Raw genomic sequence first — 5,760 nt, forward strand, 5'->3', positions numbered from 1 at the left:
CAAGCTTCAATTGGATGAAGTAAGTATCACGGAGTTGGAATCTTCACCAGATGAAATAGTCAAAGAGTTTTTGATTTCATCAGAGACGATGAAGAGGCTTGCATTTGCAAGAAATTAAGTGGGAGCGCTAAGACACATTTATAATACTTTATGTAGGTGACATATAGTTGGTTATAAATGATGTAATTATATACTTGATTAAAAGGTTTCATTGAGAATTAACTTCAATGAAAGGATATGGACTGAAACAAATTTAGTGTCAAGATCTATGAAGATAGATTGAAACACATAAATAAGTTTAAGTCAAAGTACATATGATGGATATTGAAGTAGTTCAATATAGAAATATTAAGAAAATGTTCTTGTCATGTGAAGGTTTAACAAGACTTGAGTGTATCTGACACTCAATGAGTAAAAACACATGAGTGATTATAGATCACGAATAATATGTACACAATCAGATATCATGTGCTATAAAGTGTTATGAGCATATACCAGAATGATTCATATGATGATCATTGGACGACAGTAAGAATATCCTTGAGTACTTTAGAAGAACTAAGGATATACATATATATTTTTGTATGAAGAAATGACAAACAAATCGCTGTAAGGTGTTACACCGATATTTATTTTGTCACATATCAAAATAGAATTTCAATCTCAAATTAGACTAAGTGTTGTTTTAAAGGTAGCACAATGAACTAGAAGTTGTCTATGTTAGATTTAGAAGAGTTCTAAATATTGTGATGGATTCTACAAAACGAGAGAGTATGTCATTTGTTTTGACAAATGACTGAGGATGTTGAGTCAAGAAGTTCTTTGAGAACTTGGTGTAGTTCCGATAGTGTCAGAACTTTGAAGCTATATTGTATGTGACAATATTAGTGACTTATTTCAGACCGCGGAATTAAGGTTCCACCATAAGATCAAACATATTTAATGCCAACTCATTTGGAAATGAGTGATGCGTTGAGACGCAAATGAATTACAAAATACATACGTTTCTGAGCGTGTCAGATCCGATGACTAAAAACCTCTCCCGTGAGCAATACATGATAAAGCACCAGAAGGCCAAGGTGTTATATCTTTACAAATGTAAACTAGATTATTGACTCTAGTGCAGGTGGGAGACTGAAGGAGATATGCCCTAGAGGCAATAATAAAGTGGTTATTATTTATATCTTTATGTTTATGATAAATGTTTATATATCATGCTAGAATTGTATTAACCGAAACATTAGTACATGTGTGATATATAGACAAACAAGAAGTCCCTAGTATGCCTCTTAAACTAGCTTGTTGATTAATGGATGATTAGTTTCATAATCATGAACATTGGATGTTATTAATAACAAGGTTATATCATTATATGAATGATGTAATGGACACACCCATTTAAGCGTAGCATAAGATCTCGTCATTAAGTTATTTGCTATAAGCTTTCGATACATAGTTACCTAGTCCTTATGACCATGAGATCATATAAATCACTTATACCGGAAAGGTACTTTGATTACACCAAACACCACTGCGTAAATGGGTGGCTATAAAAGTGGGATTAAGTATCTGGAAAGTATGAGTTGAAGCATATGGATCAACAGTGGGATTTGTCCATCCCGATGACGGATAGATATACTCTGGGCCCTCTCGGTGGAATGTCGTCTAATGTCTTGCAAGCATATGAATAAGTTCATAAGAGACCACATACCACGGTACGAGTAAAGAGTACTTGTTAGGAGACGAGGTTGAACAAGGTATAGAGTGATACCGAAGATCAAACCTCGGACAAGTAAAATATCGCGAGACAAAGGGAATTGGTAATGTATGTGAATGGTTCATTCGATCACTAATGTCATCGTTGAATATGTGGGAGCCATTATGGATCTCCAGATCCCGCTATTGGTTATTGGTCGGAGTGAGTACTCAACCATGTCCGCATAGTTCTCGAACCGTAGGGTGACACACTTAAAGTTGGATGTTGAAATGGTAGCACTTGAAATATGGAATGGAGTTCGAATATTTGTTCGGAGTCCCGGATGAGATCCCGGACATCACGAGGAGTTCCGGAATGGTCCGGAGAATAAGATTCATATATAGGATGTCATTTTATGTGAAATAAAATGTCGCGGAAGGTTCTATGGAAGGTTCTAGAAGGTTCTAGAAAAGTCCGGAAGAAACCACCAAGGAAGGTGGAGTCCACATGGGACTCCACCACCATGGCCGGCCAGCCCTAGATGGGGTGGAGTCCCAAGTGGACTGCACCATAGGGGGCCGGCCACCCCCCACATGGGAGGTGGGAATCCCACCTTTGGGTGGGAGTCCTAGTTGGGCTAGGTTTCCCCCCTCCTATGGAAGGTTTTGGTTTCGGGTCTTATTCGAAGACTTGGACACCAACACTTGGGATCCACCTATATAATGAGGGGCCAAGGGAGGGGGCCGGCCAACCCAAAGACCACAAGCTGGCCGCCCCCCATAGAGTGGCCGGCCACCCCTCCCAAACCCTAGCCAAGCTCCTCTCCTCCATATTGCCCGCATAGCTTAGCGAAGCTCCGCCGGACTTCTACACCGCCACCGACACCACGCCGTCGTGCTGTCGGATTCAAGAGGAGCTACTACTTCCGCTGCCCGCTGGAACGGGGAGGTGGACGTCGTCTTCATCAACAACCGAACGTGTGACCGAGTACGGAGGTGCTGCCCGTTCGTGGCGCCGGAACCGATCGTGATCAAGATCTTCTACGCGCTTTTGCAAGCGGCAAGTGATCGTCTACCGCAGCAACAAGAGCCTCATCTTGTAGGCTTTGGAATCTCTTCAAGGGTGAGACTCGATACCCCCTCGTTGCTACCGTCTTCTAGATTGCATCTTGGCTTGGATTGCGTGTTCGCCGTAGGAAATTTTTTGTTTTCTATGCAACGTTATCCTACAAGTATAACCCAAATTTATTGATTCGACACAAGGGGAGGTAAAGAATACTGATAAGCCTTAACAACTGAGTTGTCAATTCAGCTGCACCTGGAAAAGCACTAGCAACAGGGGTGATGTGAAAGTAGCAGTAATATGAGAGCAGTAGTAACGATAATACGCAGCAGTAATAGCAATATGAGAGCAATGGCACGAGAAGATAGTTGATACTACTTCCAATGACATGTAGAACAAGTATATAATGATGAGAGATGGACCGGGGTTCCCAGCGATCTACACTAGTGGTAACTCTCCAATAAGTGACAAGTGTTGGGTGAACAAATTATAGTTGGGCAATTGATAGGAATCAAAGCATTAAGAAAGAACATCAGGCTTATTAATTATGTAGGCATGTTTTCCGTATATAGTCATACGTGCTCGCAATGAGAAACTTGCACAACATCTTTTGTCCTACCAGCCGGTGGCAGCCGGGCCTCAAGGAAAACTTCTGGATATTAAGGTACTCCTTTTAATAGAGTACCGGAGCAAAGCATTAATACACCGTGAAAACATGTGATCCTCACATCACTACCATCCCCTCCGGTTGTCCCGATTTCTGTCACTTCGGGGCCATTGGTTCCAGACAGTGACATGTGCATACAACTTGTAGATACAATCTAAGCAACAATATAGAGCTCAAATCTAAGATCATGCCACTCGGGCCCTAGTGACAAGCATTAAGCATAACAAGATTGCAGCAACAATAACTTCACAAACTTTATAGATAGACTAATCATAATGTATCATCCATCGGATCCCAACAAACACAACACCGATTACATCAGATGAATCTCAATCATGTAAGGCAGCTCATGAGACCATTGTATTGAAGTACATGGGGGAGAGTATACCGACATAGCTACTGCTAGAACCCGTAGTCCATGGGGGAACTACTCACGGAGCATGGCGGAGGCGGTGGCGTTGATGGAGATGGCTTCCGGGGGCACTTCCCCGTCCCGGCAGGGTGCCGGAACAGAGTTCTGTCCCCCGAATTGGAGTTTCGCGATGACAGCGGCGCCACAGTAACTTTTCTGGAGTTTCGTCAATTGGTACTGCGTTTTTAGGTCGAAAGGGCTTTTATAGGCGAAGAGGCGGCGCAGGGGGGCACCTGGGGGCGCCACCCCCTAGGCCGGCGCGGCCTAGGCCTGGCCCGCGCCACCATGTGGTGTGGTGGCCCCCTGGCCCCTCTCCGACTCTTCTTCGGTGTTCTGGAGCCTTCCGGAGAAAATAGGAGGTTTGGCGTTGATTTCGTCCAATTCCGAGAATATTGCCCGAACAGCCTTTCTGGAACCAAAAACAGCAGAAAACAGGAACTGACACTGTGGCATCTTGTTAATAGGTTAGTTCCGGAAAACGCATAAAAACATTATAAAGTGCAAGCAAAACATGTAAGTATTGTCATAAAACAAGCATGGAACGACAGAAATTATGGATACGTCGGAGGCGTATCACCTTGGCCCCACCCTCACCTGCCATTCTGGCCGAAGACCTTTCGTACCGGTTCCTAACACGAACCGGTACGAAATCTCGTAACGAACCGGTACGAATGCCTGAGCGTCCGAACCGGTACAAATGCCACCTTTAATACCGGTTCGTAAGGGAACCGGTATTAAAGTCTTAGATGGATGAGAGGTTTTCTACTAGTGAGCTCATCTGAGCCGCAGACTCAGTCAATGTACCATCCTCACGTACAAGCTTACATATACATTTTTTCCTTCCACTTGCTCTCTGATGAAAAAAATTGGTATTACTATCTCCTTCTGAAAGTCATTTGATTATGTCTCTTTGACGCCACATTACTTACTCACTACAGGAATGGGCCGATATGCCGAGGGCCGGGTACCCTCGGCGTAGCCTGTTTTGGCCGTCGGCGTAGGCTACGCCGAGGGCAGCCCTCGGCATAACTCCTCGGCAACTACCTCCCTCAGCATAGTCACTATTGCCGTCGGCGTAGCACGCTACGCCGACGGCAAAACCGTCGGCATACAAATTTTAAAAATTCAAATTTCTATTTGCCAAAAAAAATTCAAAAAAAAATCGAAAAAAATCTTTTTTTATAAGCCCTCGGAATAGAGTTTCAAAAAATTTAAAATTTTAATTTACTTTACACCATTATTTTATTTTTTTTACTTATTTAACTTTCACCCAATACACTTAATCTTAGGTCAAATTACAATCATGGTTAAACTTCCCGATCGGTCACCCATCCTCACACTACTCCAGCCTCAGCACACTTAACTTCTTGGTTTCATTCGGATGAGCCTCCATTAAAGAGTTGACACCTTGCTGATAATAATAGCATATCAATCCTATTAACCCTTGGACCGTAATGTCACACCTCTTTATTTTTGAATTCCAAACAATTACTTAAGTAAACAACAATGAAAATATAAGTAATAATAGTATTGAATTCAAATAATAATAAAATGATTTTATTTTTTGGTCTTTTTCTATTTAATATGGAAAAATTAATATCTTTAAATTGGAAATCGAAATTCCACAAATAATATGTCTAAATCGAACAGAAAAATGAGAGGAATGTAAATATAAAATCCATATCATCATTTAAACCTAAAATTATAGGAATCCAAATATGACGTCTAGTTCAAATTAGCACATAAAGTTATGTGTTATAGACCAAAAAACATTTTTCGCGGAATTTATTGAGCGACGGAAAGTGTATCTCTAGTTCAAATCCGGTCAGTTTCCACCGGAGGAAGCCACATGGATTTCCAGATAGCTAGCGTGCATATATGGCATGTGATATGTGGTGCGAAGGCGGTGTCCTACCACTACGC

The sequence above is a fragment of the Lolium perenne genome, chromosome 1, assembly GCF_019359855.2.
Source record: "Lolium perenne isolate Kyuss_39 chromosome 1, Kyuss_2.0, whole genome shotgun sequence".
Classification (NCBI taxonomy): Eukaryota; Viridiplantae; Streptophyta; class Magnoliopsida; order Poales; family Poaceae; genus Lolium; species Lolium perenne.